Below are 16,311 nucleotides of genomic sequence, written 5' to 3'. Positions count from 1 at the left end.
GAGCTATCTTTTTCCAGCTGAAGTATCAGATCGCCTCATGAGACAAATAAAGAAACATTATTTTGAAAATAACTATATGTTCTGAAACTGTATAAACATTTTACAGTGTTTCTCATAGAAGCTTCTTTGTTGCAGGTGAAGTGTTTGTGTCTGCAAACAGTCCTCGCCCAGAGTTTGGGTGCATTCAAGAGTCTGGGCTGGAAAGATGGCACACCGGCTGCTCTTGTAAAGGACACAGGTTCAGTTCCCAGCATCCTCAGAGTGACTTGAAACCATCTGTCACTCTAGCAGGGGACAACACAACCCCTCTTCTCACCTCCACAGGCACAAAGCATGCACATCATGAGCACATATGAACTTATAGGCAAAATATTCATATTCACGAAATAAAATAAGTAAATCTTAAAAGAAAAAAGGAGTTCTAAGCTTCTGGGTTGTTTTATGTAACATATATTTCCTTCTCAAAAACAGCAAATTAATATGTGCATTTTATAGTTTCTTTAGGCACCAATACTTTCAAATTTGAAATTTCATTTTTTTCACCATGTTTATTCCATTTTTAAGGAGGAAACTTGCCCTCATATTCTTGCTAAATAAATACAAAAATTAGCTTATAATTGTAATGAAACAAAATTAAAGTTTATATGTTCATATTCAGCCTGTTCTGTGACTATGTGCTGGGTTTTTTTCATGTAAATTATTTTCTGAACTTTCATTAATTTAATGCTAAAAATAAAAGATTATGAATATAGGAGTATTGAAAACTGTGTCTGTATTTTTTTTAAAATACAGACCCAAAAGTAAGTTTTCTACATATGCAATGTTATATATGTGTGACTAGACAATACATAAAATGTTTTAAGTTGCAACTATATTTATTATATACTTAACAATATGTATTAACATTGTCATTTCCTTACATCCTTTCCTTCCTGTCGTACTCTTGATTTATTATTACTTTTCTATATGTTACCTTGAACCTAACAGTCAACTGATGTGGGAAGATAATTAATACAAACATATAAAAACAAGTGCATAATATAAGCAGACGATCGGCTAATATTAGTAACCTTGCATTTTTAAGTTTAATGAACCCGAGGCTGGAGAGGTGGCTCCTCTGTGAAGGGCACTGCCTGCTCTGGCAGAGGACCCAGGTTTAGTCTCTGGCATCCACATGGTGGCTCCCAACTGCCTGTCATTCCAGTCCCAGGAGGACTAATGCCCTTCTATGGTCCCCAGGAACACCTGCACTCACAAGCACATACCTGCACACAGGTATACACACACACACACACACACACACACACACACACACACAATTAAGAGGTAAAAAAAAAGTCTTCTTTTTAAAATGCCAATATAATCTACAATTTTTCATTAAACATTTTAATTAACTGAAGCCAATCAACGAGAGTAATTGTAATTTAACAACTTGCTCATGTCTTTTGTCTTATTTCTCACCCAATTTTAATTCAGGTAGCCTTATTCACTCTGTTGTATTTTATATTATGTTATGTTATGTTATGTTATGTTATGTTATGTTATGTTATGTTATGTTATGTTATGTTATTTGAAACAGGAGCTCGCTGTGTAGTTGGCCTTAAACTTGCTGTGTAGCTCAGGCTGCCCTTGGACTTAAAAAATATATATATTTGTGTTTCCTTTTTAATTTTTTTTTTCTGATTAAAACAACTCTGAAAATAAAATAAATCCTTAAAAACTGCCAAGATATGCTAAAAATGAGAAGCAATTTGGGGACTCAGAAAGCGATATTGAGTCTTCCAAAATGGTAGACACTTTGGGAAACAGTGTAACATTTCTCATGAGCATACACTTACTACATGATACAGCCATGTCAGATATTAGTGCAAACGAGGCACTCATTTACAGAAAGACTAGTATACACACGGTAAGAACAACTTCATTCATTCACAATACTCTGAAGCTGGAAAAGAACCCAGATGTCTCCCCTCCAGTGAGCAGAGAAACACATGGTGCAACATGCTGAGACTACTATACAGCAGTATAAAAATAAATGAACTATCCATACACTAAAAGTATGGGTGCATCTTAAGAGCCAAGGAAAAATAGCCCACGTGGCTATGCATTGTGGGATTCAGCTGAAGTGGAAGGCTGGGGAGGAAAAGCAGCCTAGATGGCAGAGTCACAGCTCAAAGAACAGCACTTTGGGAAATGGTAAAACTGATCTTTATCACACTGGAGTAGACATCCAAACTCAAAGTGTGAGATTAAATGTGGAGACTCGGTATGTACATTTTAGTTGACTTTTTTCCCAGAGTGCTTAGCAGCTAGAGTCTGAAAATCCCCAGCCGCACATCAACTTTCACTTTTAAGAGATGATTAAACCGTGGGATTTCCCGTCAAATACCTTTTCCTCCCCCACATGTGGAAAGCAAGCATTAGGTTAGAATCTAAGTGTGGTGTGTAAGTCTCAGATACCAGCTTGATGCTCTTCCCTGGGTCCAGCGCTTTCCTCTTTCATTTTGATGGCACTGATATTCACACACCCTCCCCGGGAATCTGTACTGTGCTGATTTCTGGTCGCCACACTTAGTCTCAACACCTTGGGATTCCTCAGTGATGAACCCTGGCTGAGATGCCTTTGTCTCTTTTCATTACTGTTCTAAGAACTCCCTAAGCTGTTGTCCTCCGAAGGACGGTCCTCTGCAGCTCCCTGGCCCTTGTTTTCATCTCCGCACAGCTGTTTTCTACGCCTTGAACTCCCAGTAACAGAGATTGCTCCTCTTGGGGACAGATGCTAGGTTTCTCTTATCTCCTTTCTTATCATCTCTCCTCTCCCTGGACCTTTGATTTCTTTTTTTTTTTTTTTTTTCAGGATCACGGTTTTAATTGCTGTGATGCCTCCTGTAAACGAGCCGACTCCCTAAGCTACTCTTGGTCTCTGAATGTAAGGTCTTCCTGAATGTCACTTGATGTACTTTAAAAACATTTCCTTTTGGATTTTTAATTTAATTTTAAGTGTATGAGTGTTTTGCCTGTGTGTATTCCTGCGTACTGCATGTGTGTCTGGTTCCCAAAAAGGCCAGAAAAGAACATGGGGTCCCCTGGAACAGGGGTTATGGTTAGCTGTGAGCTGCCATGTAGATGCTGGGAATCAAATCTTGGTCCTCTGCAAGAGCAGCCAGTGTGGCCCTAGCTCCTGAGCCAGCTCTCCAGCCCCATCACGGATGCATCCTATATTTCATTTCTATATTGTTGTTTTCATCACACACACACACACACACACACACACACACACACACACCTTTCTACCTCTATACACCCACTCAATATCCCTCTCTCCTTCCCTCCCCATTCCTTCCCCCTCCATGGCCCTTGGTTTTCCACATGTTCAAACAAATATGGCATTCTTGGTTCCAGTTCTGTATAGTCATATTTCAGATTGCCAGAGCAAACCCTCCAATGCCTGGCTTCTGAGTGAAGATTCCTCCAAGAACAGGGACCATCAGAGAGAATCTGCTGGCAGGTATTGTGGCATGTGAGGTGGGTGTTGGAAGGACGTGGTACACAGTATGGGATGGGGGCTTCCCAACCTGCTAACATGAACAGGTTGGTCAACTCCCCTGTGTGATCACTCAAAGAGAAAGGTGTAGAATTTCTTGTGTAAAATGTCCTATTGGCTCATCTGTTTTGGAATAAGACAGTGATGGTTAATACTGATTTCCACCTTGATGGGATCTAGAAACACCTAGGAATCAAATCTCTGTTCACCACTGGAAGAAATTTTCCACACTGGGTTAACTGAGGTGGGAAGCCCCTATCTGAATGTGAGCAGCAGGGGTCAGCAGGACAGGGTGCTTGGCTAAATACAGCAGAGAAAGCAAGCTGAGTGTGAGCATTCACCTCTCTCGGCTTCTTGACAGTGGAAACAAAATGGTCAGCTCTCTCATACCTGTCTGCTGCAATGAACTACAGCTGTGAGCCAAAACAAACCTTTCTTCTTTTCAACTTGCTTTTGTCTGGTATTTTGTCATAGCAACTAGAAAAGAAACCAGTAGATCTAACTTCAGCTCTCTCCAGGACATAAGTTTGAGCAATCCAAACTCAGCTCAGCCTGGGATCTAGGAAAAGGGAGTCACTGCAGTGTCAGCCAGAGGCCTCACACTGTGCTCTTAACTCTAACTCCATCTGCTTCTAGACCAGTCTCATCCCTTCTCTCCTGGACGACTGCTGATCCCTAAGCCAGGAACCTCTGAAGCCACCCTAACTCCTGTTTCTTGCTCTTGTTTGAATACTTGATCCCCCAACTGGTGTCTATGGTTGTAAGATGTAGTAGAACTTTTGATCTATGAGCTAGCTGGCCCTAGCTAGCTTAGAGAGGGGCTAAAGGGTTACGTCAAACATGCTTACTTGGCCTGGGGTCTCTGCTTCCTGATGCACCAAGATGCACGGGTCCCTTTTCCAACTTCTGTCACTGTGATAGAGTCCCAGCCATGCCTTCCCCACCATGAAACCATGAGCTCAGAGAAATCCTTCTTCCTTGAGGCCACTGCTATTCAGATATTTCATCCCAGAAACAGGAGAATAAAGTAATACATTTGCTGGTCTTGTTCCTCGTGAGGAGAAACGAGATAAAGTCTCACTGTGTGGTTCAGACTTGACCAAAAATCACTGCAGAGCCCAGGATGAACTTGAAGTCGTGATCCTCCTGCCTCAACCTTCTGACTGCCTGGATTTCGGGTGGGTACCACTGTCCCAGACACGTCTGCTCCTGCTGCTTATTTCCACAGCCATGGAACCTAAGAAAGTGGAACCTGAACAAGCCTGCTTTCCACTCTTCTGAGCAAAGCCTTTCTTTCCCCCCTCATTTATTTTACCTGCCAAAATCACCGATAATAGACTCTATCTGCAGGGTCACACCTACAGGGGTCGTTGTGATGGAAGTTTTCCCAGTCTCCTCTATGGCCATTTCAAGATATTAAAACTGCTTGTGCATTCCTCTTAAGTCATGTACATTTGTCAAGTAAATCAAGATTAATTTCAAAATAACAAAGACGAATTAAATGCTCAAAATTTCTACATCCATATTTATATTTTCTTGATTTGTCAAGTACTGGAGAGTTTTTGGTTTGTTTGTTGTTGTTGTTGTTTTTTTTAATCCAGACTGTAATTTCAGTTTTACAATAACTGTTTGCAAAGTTGCCTCATATATGCAGATGTTGTTATCTGGGCCTCAAAAGTTCATGTCCACTTCAGTTTCATAAAAAGAAGATCTCTTAAAGTCAAAATTAAGTACATGTAGTCTGCTAAAAATCCTCTTTTATCTGGGGGCTGGAGAGATGGCTTCAAGAGAATTGCCTGCTCTTACAAAGGACCTGGGTTCAGTTCCCAGCATTTGCATGGCAGCTCACAACCATCTATTACCAATCTATAGTTATCAGAGAAATCGAAGGAGAGTCCTTTGCACCCCAGTCAGAATAGCTGCCATTAAAAGTACAAACAACGAGGCTGGGGGAGATGGCTCACCAGTACTTACTGCTCTTGCAGGGGATCCAGCACGAACACACGTACACACTCACACACGCACACATATATGTATACATACACGTATATGTATACACACATTTTTAAGATGCCAGCCTGTTCAACTTGTTCTTTTGCTCTACAGATGTGCTACAGTTTTAATTAGAATCTAAGCAGAGAGCTCAGACTCTTTGTGGCTGGGCCCTAAGTTGCAGGCAATGGGATCTAACTTCCTTCCATTTCCTATATAGCTGCCGTGTGTGTGTGTGTGTGTGTGTGTGTGTGTGTGTGTGTGTGTGTGTGTGTCCGTGTGTCCGTGTGCGTGTGTGTGTGTCCGTGTGCGTGTGTGTGCGTTGGGGGGAGGATGTTGAAAAGATTGTAACAATTAGAAAAAAGTGAAGCCAAAATAACTTTCAGGTACCGGGGAAAATGTGTTATCTTGAGCATGGCTCGTCAGTTCTTAGTGCTAAGGAAGAATTCTGTCCTCCTGGATGAAGATGCAGTGACTTAGAGGGAGGCCTGATAAGCTGCAGGAGCTGAGTACAGCATATGCAGGGTAACAAAAGGGAGGGACGGGCTGTGAAGACAGAGACAGAAGTGTACATGGAAGCCCAAAGCTTACGTTATTCACAGGTGCCCTACAGTTAATGGCCTGAGATGGCATCTCCCTTGACCCTGCCTATGGGGGCAACACAGGATCAGAAACATCCTCTTAATTCTATAAGCTACCTTGTTCACGGTATTTTATCACTGCAATAGAAAAGTTAATACAGGTGCTATATACACTAAATACTTTCATATTTCAGGCACAAGCTAAAGTCACCTGGGAAGAAGGAACCTCAATTGAGGAATTGCCCCCATCAGATCAGCCTATGGGCGTATCTCTGAGACATTTTGTTAATTGCTGATTGATGTGGGAAGGCCCAGTCCACTGTGAGAGGTGTCATCCCTAGGCAAGTGTAGAAAAGAGCAGACTAAGCAAGCCATGGGGAGCAAGCCAGTAAGCAGCAGTCATCCATGGTCTCTGCTTTAGTTCCTGCCTCAAGGTTCCTGCTTTAACTTGCTGTCCTGACTTCCCTTAGATGGAGTGTGATCTGAGAGCTGTAGGCTGAAAACCCTTTCCTCCCCAAGTTGCTTTTTCGTCATGGTGTTCCATCACAGCAACAGAGAAGCAAACTAAGACAACGAGGGAGAAACACAGATGTGATTGGTCATTTGATTTCTTATTTGAGACAGTTTGGCCTGGCTCGTCATCACTCCTGCATTAACAATCCAGACTACATACAAATGAATTTCTTGGGAGGTCATGGAGAATGATGTACAATGTGTATTCCCTTGAATATTCAATGCTGAGGTTGGAATCCTCTGCCCTTCGATCTGAGTGGGCTAGCCTATCCTGACTCCCGCATCCCTGTGGAGTGTAGGGTTAGTGGTTCCTGTGTCTGCTCCACCACAGGGCTCAGCTGGGAGGGTGTCAGGCTATGGGGAAACCTCAGGACACTGCTCTGTGGGTGGGGGAGCGCACTCTGAGGTAAGGGTCAGTCAGAACTGACTTGGGAGCCCCCGGGCCTTCAAGGAGGCAGGGCGGTCTGGTTTTCAGGCTCTCTTGGATACCCAGACACCACCGGATGCTGCAGAAGAGCTGAGAACGTAGTGGGGGCCCCGCGAGCTTGATCTAACCCGAGTCCAAGGAGGAAAAGAGGGGGGAGCTCCGGCTGGTTCCACAGGGAGAGTCTTTGGCTTGTCGTGGTTGGTTTGGCCTTGGCTTGATGGCAGCCGTGGTTGGGAGTACAGAGAGGCTCTGTACAGGGAGTACAAGAGGTTAAACAGAGGCTCTTAAAGCGAAGGCCTTCTCCACTGCTCCCCACTGCAGATCCTGATGAAAAGAGGCAGCCAATGGTTTTAAGGCATTTATTGTCATGGTAGAAAGTGGATGAGTAAAACTCTTAAAGCGAAGGCCTTCTCTACTGCTCCCCACTGCAGATCCCGATGGAAAGAGGCAGTCAATGGTTTTAAGGCATTTATTGTCATGGTAGAAAGTGGATGAGTAAAACTGTACCCCACGTCTCAGGGCAGGCCTGAGGTTAAATACTGTTTGCTGGGAGAAGTGTTTGGGAAGGAGAGTTTATTGGCTAAGTCCTCCAGGCCATTAGGTACGTCATTAAAATGGAGGTCTGTCTTGAGGCTATGTGACCACAGGTCACGTCCTCTGCCTGTGGAGGGGGTTGGGGTGTTGCCCTTATGTGATGGATGGCCACAAATCTATGGAAGGCTGCAGCCTAGCACCAGGAGTCTGGTACCCAGGAGTGGGGCAAACACCTTCCGTTCCTTTAAGGTCAGTGGGGTTTCTAGCCTTAGCTCAACCAGGAACCAGACTGCCTTTCATGGTCCTACAGTGGAGTACTAAAGGACACCAGCAGTCAAGCTGTGATTCTTGCAGTCAGTCAGCAACCATGTATTCATTCATCTGGTGCATGTTTAGTAAGTGCCTACTATGTGCACTATTAAGTGCCTACTATGTACAGTGAGAGTTTCAAACCCAGATACAAACAAAGACCAGAAAATGAAGAGAGGTGAAAGATATATGAGGAGATAAGAAACTACAGGGTGGCATCTAATGCTCCTTAAAAGAGGGCATGGCCCATCTGTGCAAGCTGAAGCCTGCTCTGTAGGGACACCCGCCCCATGTGGCTGTCTCGTCCTTTGACTTTTCTATCCTCAAAATACATAGATTTGCAGCTTGATATTCAGTCTCTGTTTTTAATGCAGGCCACCCGGACACCCGATGGCTCGTACTGTGATTATTCCTGAGTCACAATAAGGGAGGTGAGAAAAAAGAAGCCCGGGTGAGGCCTGTTACCCAGGGTGAGCAGATAATGTGTCAGTCATCAACCAGGCCAGTCTGCAGATGGAGAAGGTCATTATACCAGGAAGGCAACCCCTGATCTTGACCTGCCTGAACCAGACAGGGGCTCTAATGACCTACCTTGGAAGGAGGAAGAGAAGGAGGAAGAGGAGGAGGAGGAAGAGGAGGAGGAGGAAGAGGAGGAGGAGGAAGAGGAGGAGGAGGAAGTGGAAGAGGAGGAGGAGGAGGAGGAAGAGGAGGAGGAGGAAGAGGAAGAGGAAGAGGAGGAGGAAGAGGAGGAGGAAGAGGAGGAGGAAGAGGAGGAGGAAGAGGAGGAGGAAGAGGAGGAGGAGGAGGATATAAGAACACAATAAATAGTGTGGCATTTTCCAACAAAGCTGGATGAGGCCTTTACTTAGGGTCGTCATTGTAGGCAAAAATGAAGGGACAGATCTGTCATGGGTGGACTAACTAGCAGTTGGCCTCCAGTTCTTCCCACTCCAGGGAAAGCTGAACAGAGCAATCTGAGAGTCAGAAACGTAGTCAGCTTTGCAAAAGGACTCTCTTCTGCCTCTGTGGTGCTCACCTGTGGGCCAGCTTCCATGCTACGCACGGACACTAACCTGCCACCCAAGTTGTACTCCCAGTTATGAGGCCCTCTCCCCCTCCCCCTTCCATCCCCCTCCCCCTTCCCCTCATTCCCACTCCCTCACTCACAGTGCACACGCACACACACACATACACACACACACACACACACACACACACACACACACAAACACACACACACACACACATACACACACATTTTTTTTCCAGAAGAGTCCATGCATGCAACATTCAAGCAGTAAAAAAAAAATGAAATCTTGCCTTCTGGACCCCCCCCCCATTCCTGGGCCCTTAACTAGAAATAACTGGTTCTCCTTAGCATACTCTTACTGGTCTCAGTACTCTGCAATACTCAGATACTTCTAACATAAAGCCACATATCATATCGTAATGGAGGCCAGCAACACCAGTGTCAGGCATCAATTCTGGGCTAAGCTCTGACTTACCACTCTCTAACCACAAAGATGCACATACCTGTATCCTACAGATAAGAACAGTGAGGCTCAGAGAGGTTAAGTGTCTTGCCCAGGGAAGCACAGCCAGGTAGTGCTAACAAAATGCCTTCCACGGTATCTGACAAAAAGTGAAAAATTCTGAGCCTTACTTTACATTTCCAAAATAAGTGTGTATCCCAGCAGCCTTGCAAGTCACTGGCATCACAGAGGTGCCAGAGAGCGCATCAGCGCCTACTCACGGTAGCTAAGTGTGGTACCAACCTGGGTGTCCACCAGCAGAGGAATGGGTGAAGAGAATGTGCTATGTACACAAAAGGGAACTATCTTCAGGCATGAACGAGAAGGAGGTGGTGTCAGTTGCAGGAAAACTTGTGACTAGAGAGAATACTAGCAAGTGAATTTAAGCCTGATCCAGAAAGACAAATATCATATTTTCTGTTATTTGTGTGCCCTAGTTTTGTATAAATGCATGAAATCCTATGTATACAGAACACACAATCAGCAGTGAAACCATCTGGGCTAAGAAAGGGGACTGATGGGGGTGGAGAGAAAAACGGAGGTCACAGGTTATGAGAAAACTATCTTCAACATTTATATATGCTCAACATATATGGTATTGTTGAAAATAACCTTGTGTGGGGTGGCAGAGAGGACTCAGTGAGCACCGGGTGCTCTTCCAGGGGACCTGGGTTCAATTCCCATTACCCACATGATGGCTCACAATCGACCATAATGTGGTTCCAGGGGATCTGGTGCCTTCTTCTGACATCTATAGGCAGGGGTTCTCAACATGTGGGTCGCAGCCACTCTTGGAGCTGCATATCAGATATTTATGACAGTAGCAAGATTATGAAGTTATGAAATAGCAATGAAGATAATTTTATGGTTGGGGGGGTTCACCATAACATGAGGAACATGCTGTAAAGGGTCACAGCATTGGGAAGGTTGAGAACCACTGTCTGTTGGTATCAAGCATGCATGGATACACATACATATAAGCAGGCATACATAAATAAAATAAATACACATAAAATAAAGTGAATAAATCTTTTCAAAAAAATTTAAAAGGAAAATGCCCTGATATAATACAATATTATGAATATATAATAAAAGTTAGACATTGTCTTAGTTAGGGTTTTACTGCTGTGAACAGACACCATGACCAAGGCAACTCTTATAAGGACAACATTTACTTGGGGCTGCCTTACAGGGTCAGAGGTTCAGTCCATTATCATCAAGGAAGAAGCATGGCAGGATCCAGGCAGGCATGGTACAAGGGGAGATGAGAGTTCTATATCTTCATCTAATGGCAAACAGAAGACTGGTTTCCAAGCAGCTAGGACAAGGGTCTTAAGGCCACACCCACAATGACACACCTACTCTAACAAGGCCACACATCCTATTCCCTGGGCCAAGCATATGCAAAACACAACAGACACCAATAAATAAAATAAAATGTCCCATTTATGGACCAACCTGTCTCTGCCTGGCTGTATTATTGTCATTGCTATTGTTAGTTTCTTTTGTTGTTGTTTGCTTATTTTGGGATGTGAGTTTCTTTGTTTGCTATCTTGCTTATTTGAGACAGGGTTTGCTACATAGCCCTGGCTGACCTTGAACCCTCAGCATTGGATTACAGGAAGGCATCACCACACCCAACTCACAAGGGAGTTTGCTAAAGAGATGGCTTAGTCCCTGACTAAAATGTCTGCTGAGTGATGTGAAGACAGGAGTTCAGGGCCTAGCACCTGTGCACCAAGCCGGATGCGCACATCCACCACCTCAGCACAGGGAGGCAGGGAGAGAGGTTCCCAGGGTCTCTCTGGCCAATCGGGATAGTCCGTAGGTGAGCTCTATGTTCAGTGAGGGATGCTGTCTCAGAAAATCAAGTGGAGTGGCAAGGAGACACGTGGCTTCTACACACCCACACATGGGTGTACCCCTCACGTGTGCACATAGCACACACACACACACACACACACACACACACACACACACTAAAACATATGTACAAAATTTAAAACATGAAACAATATATTTTTAGTGCATTAAAATCAGGGTAACAAACAATGGGAAACACGTTTTATGGCATGTTGTGGCATCTAGGCAACCTGCAGGTGTCTGCTGGACTGTGTGCCTGCAGGCTGGGGATAAATTCCAGTCACAGATACGGAGCCCTAACCACCACCTACCAAGACCCTGGGAACCAGCAGCTGGTACCAGTTGCTGCATGTGAGAACCACCTGGCTAGCTTCCTCCACAGGCTTTGCTGGGTTTCTTAATTCTTCCTCCTCCTCCTCCTCCTCCTCTTCCTCCTCTTCTTCCTCCTCCTCTTTCTCCTCTTCTTCCTCTGCCTCCTCTTCTTCCTCTTCCTCTTCTTCCTCATCTTCTGCTTCCTCCTCCTCCTCCAAAAAGGGAACCTCTAGGATGAGTATTTAAGGCCCGCACATTCTATCCAACACACCCCACTGCTTAGAAAGAGACACTACGGCTCCAGAGATCAGAGAAAATAACCAGAGGGCCGCATGAGTGGCTCCCGGCATGAGTCAACGTGGATGTTCTCTCCTTCCCTTCTGAGCACAAAGGGTGCTTAAAACTTTAATGAATTGAACTCTATGAGTAAGGCATGTTAATCATTTTAATTACCCAGCAGCTTGAAATCAGATATAACAGTCCAATAATGTATCTTTAAACGAACACAACCCTGCCCTATAAAAAATCCCTTCCAAAGCCATTGTAATAATTTCTATTTATCTTTGCTGACGTTAACTGTTATCCGGCCCAGCCGGCCGACAGACAGCCTTTGCTGTGCCTTCTGCTCTGAACGCAACGTCGTCTACTTTTTCAGTATCATTAGCGTCCCCCTGGTGGGCAGGGAGCAAGGCGGTGGCAGTGGTCACACTTCAATGCTTTATCTCATATGACAAAGAGAGATGATGCGCTTCCATCCGGGCCAGCCTGGCAAAGGGGAAGGTGGCCGCAGAGAACTCCCTCTGCTGCCGCAGAATCACCAAAGGGCCTCGGCATGTGACTGGCTAACAGCGTGAAGGGGCAGACAAATAGATTTCCCTCTGTATTTATAGCCGGCATCATTCTTCCTTTCAGGGCGTTCAGTACAGGTAGCTGTTTTATATGAAATGAACAATCTTTATAGACATACCAGAGCCATAACAAGCCTGATTTTCAACGAAGCTGAGGTGTATAACTCTTACCGAATTGTCAGGCCACTTGCTCAACAAATCAAGCCTAACTTATGATGTTTGCGGTGTAATTTTTATTCCTGTTTGACTAGCCAACTACCCCGTGGTAATAGGATGTTAGGAAAGGGCAGTGGCGATGTTTGTGTATGCTGTGATTGATGGACCGACTCGGCATTTTTCATTTATATCTCCGGATTCCAAATCAGTTAAGTTGAGGAAAAATGAAACAAAGTGGCAAGAAAAATGTTTGCAGATTGCAGCCCCGGCGCTCCCGGAGATCTGAGTTCAGCCCACATCTGCCGGGATTGTCTGGAAACATTAAGATATCTAAATGAAAATCAATACGCTATGTGCCAGGCGTTTGCTACCAGGAACAAGCATCCAGAGACCTGAGCTAATCAGACTTCCAGTGTGAGCCTCGGCACAGGCTGAACCCCAGGGGTGTCCTAATTGCTCAAACTAATCATAGGAGAGTTAAATTTATAACCAAGAAAGACATTTTGTTTTTCTTACCAGTCATCGTTTGGAAGCGGAACGGCTCACCTGTGAGGTGGGTGGCAGGTGTACTGGGGGGAACCCCTTGGAGCAGTTGAGGGGGACACGGAGAGCAGGGGCTCACCTGTCAGAGGAGATGGGAGACAGATTTACAGACAGCTATGAAATCAGTGAAGCTTGAAGAAGGGCAGGGTGGGAGAGGGCCTGCCTCCGTTCCCTTAGAACCTGAAAACCTGTTCTCTTAGACTGGCCACTTCACCTCCATGTTCTGAATGAGGAAAGCCCACGCGCCCCACAGCCTTTGATTTCCCCCTCCTGGTTTTCATTTTAAGGAACCAGCCCAGAAAAGCAAATTGCATCTGTGTTGTTAAAAATATATGGATCTGTTTTGTTTTTTTCCCCCCTGAGTTCCACTCCAAGCTTTTATCCCTTGGAGCCTCAAAGAAGCTAATGTCGCTTGGTGACACGCGTCTCCCTAATATACTGTTCAAACAAGTCACTGATATTATTCACACTCCCATAAGCTACAGAGTCACACACATGCTATTGAAAGAGACCAACCTATAATGCTGAAACCATAATGTATCAGGGGACTGGATTCCTAATATTTGTATTCTAGATGCCAAGTGTGGGCATATTTTGTACTATTTTCAACAAATTACACCAAAATATGCAAAATGTTTATGAGGCTCCATCTTCTATTTTTGGCTCTGGTATATTTGCAACTTAATAGTCCTTCAGAGAGTTGCTTGTCTCCTCAGGAGAAATGAGAGAGAGAGAGAGAGAGAGAGAGAGAGAGAGAGAGAGAAGGGAATATGGTTTGTTCAAGCAACAAGTCTCGTTCAGCAGATTTGTTTTTTTATGTAGGGAACTGAGCCAGGCATCCCATGGGACTTCCTGCTTCAACAAGAAATTTAATAATATTATTTGGATTCTTTTGTGCCCTGGAATTTCAGATGTATTTTTAATGCATATATCTTAAAACAAAACAACCATTGTCTAAGTGCTTTCTTAGACAGCATGACTCTGGAAGCCTCCTAAGGTTGTTGATCAAGGCAAGAGCAGCCCTCACCTTCTGTGGCTTCGTGAGGAGGCTACAGCCCTTGTTTGCAGAGGGCTTGTCAGTTCTCATCTTGGGAAAGGAGTCCCAGGTCTCTGACATGTGCACAGGGACAGCTTCTCTTGTTCTGTGGCACCATGCCTTGGCTCTGTGTTCACACACACCGTTACCCAGGAGGACACCTCTGGGATCTCTTCTCCATCCCAGTGACATCACCATCACTGTGTAGAATGATGGCTACGTTCCCTAGCAGAGTCCAGGATGAGGCCATTCAGCTGACTCTGGGTCCATAAGATAAACAAATGTGAGCATGCAGCTCAGCGGCGGTGGTGCTAGCAGTGGCCCTAGGTTCATCCTGCAGAGCCACATAGCATTTCTGCTCCTGGACAATAGGGTAACATCAAAACCAGCTTGCTCTTTGGGAATGCCGTTAGATGTGCACACGCACTTGGACACATGCCCTCACACACACACACACACTGGGGCATGCACGAGTTAGTTTCCAACACTCATTATAACGAACTTAACCTACAGATTGGGCTTGGTGCCCTTCTTTAAAAAAAAAAAAAAAACTAGATCAATCATTTCCAACAAGACTGAGAGTTCATCCAAATTTATTACTAATCCAGGATGAATAAAGCCAAGAACCGAGTGCTATAAGAAATGTACTCACCCTCTTGTCCAGCATTAGGGTTGGATATGAAGTTTCTCCACTGAAGGCTCGTGTGCAGAAGCTTGCTCACTGCTGCCAATGCTGAGTGCGAAGGGACTAGGAGCGTTAGAAGATGGAGCCTAGCGACAGGAAGTAGGTCACTAGGGGCAGGTTCACTAGGATATCTTATTCTGCTCCCCGACCTTCTCTCTCTGCTGCCCATCTACCATGAGGTGATTAATCTATGCCACATGAGCCTGGCATCGCCTTGGGCTCAGGGTAAAGGAGACCAAGAATTGTAGAACTCTGAAACCTTGGGCCAAAATAAATCGTCCTTCCCATGAATGATTTATGTCAGGCATTTTATGGCAGGGATGCAAAAAAAAAAAGACCACACACACACAGTGGGCCCTCAAAATGTATTTGTGAGGCGGCTGGAGAGATGGATCGGCAGTTAAGAATGCTTATTGTTCTTCTAGAGGACAATAGTTTGGTGCCCAGCACTCATGGATACAACTTCCTGTAATGCCAACTCCAGGATATCTAATGTCCCTCTTCGGCACCCGCGCACGCGCACACACACACACACACACACACACACACACACACACACACACACTACATTCATATAAATAAAAACTCTTTTAAAAATCTATCTGTAAGGTGAGTGTGTAGGCACAGGTTTGCAATCCTACCCCTTTTGGAGGCTGAAGCTGACAGAATGCTTGAGCTACAGAGTGAGTTCAAGGTCAAATTTTAAGGTCAAGACCCTGTGTCAAATTTAAAATGAATAAAAGGCCTAGCAGTTGAAGACCGCTTATTTGTAGAGCACCCACTGAGCACATGGAAGGCCCAGTCTCTTGTAATGTACACACACATGCGTACACAATCACATACCCACACACACAAGGTATCTGTAGCCTGTGAACTCTGTAATATGTGGGTATGAAGCTGGAATTGTCCACACTGTTCATAGACTGACCAAGGTGTCAAGACCGTCAGCCAAGTGGGAAGAAACAGTAAATCCAAGCCTGAAACTCAGCACAAACACAGCACAGGACTGGACCACGGCTCTCCTTCCAGATTTCCACATCGTTCTGCATAAGGTCTTAATTAATGTGTGTGTGTGTGTGTGTGTGTGTGTGTGTGTGTGTGTGTGTGTGCATATATGTTTCTGAGTGTATGTGTGTATATGTATGTATATATGTGCTGTGTGTGTATGTATTTGTGTGCCTGTGTGCTTATGTGTACATACATGTGAGTGTGTGTGTGTGCATATATGTTTCTGAGTGTATGTGTGTATATGTATGTATATATGTGCTGTGTGTGTATGTATTTGTGTGCCTGTGTGCTCATGTGTACATACATGTGAGTGTGTGTGTGTGTGCATATATGTTTCTGAGTATATGTGTGTATATGTATGTATATATGTGCTGTGTGTATATATTTGTGTGCCTGTGTGCTCATGTGTACATACATGTGAGTGAATG

General features: G+C 44.6%; 1 long non-coding RNA gene across 3 annotated transcripts; it reads right to left on the bottom strand.

Annotated features, from left to right (window-relative positions):
• Window positions 1–11,760: 11,760 nt before the first annotated feature.
• On the bottom strand, window positions 11,761–16,002 carry Gm36340. Of its 3 annotated transcripts, none has more exons than XR_391262.3 (3): window positions 14,182–16,002; window positions 13,128–13,233; window positions 11,761–12,537 (listed from the first exon to the last, which is right to left on the bottom strand). It is a non-coding gene; the product is annotated as a predicted gene, 36340 (long non-coding RNA). The 3 variants fall into 3 exon arrangements; XR_391263.3 differs by having other exon boundaries at window positions 13,158–13,233; XR_881971.2 differs by having other exon boundaries at window positions 14,843–16,002.
• Between the last annotated feature and the right edge of the window lie 309 nt (window positions 16,003–16,311).

Source organism: Mus musculus, chromosome 7 (assembly GCF_000001635.26).
Source record: "Mus musculus strain C57BL/6J chromosome 7, GRCm38.p6 C57BL/6J".
Lineage (NCBI taxonomy): Eukaryota > Metazoa > Chordata > Mammalia > Rodentia > Muridae > Mus > Mus musculus.
This window is presented reverse-complemented; position numbering and strand designations above follow the sequence as displayed.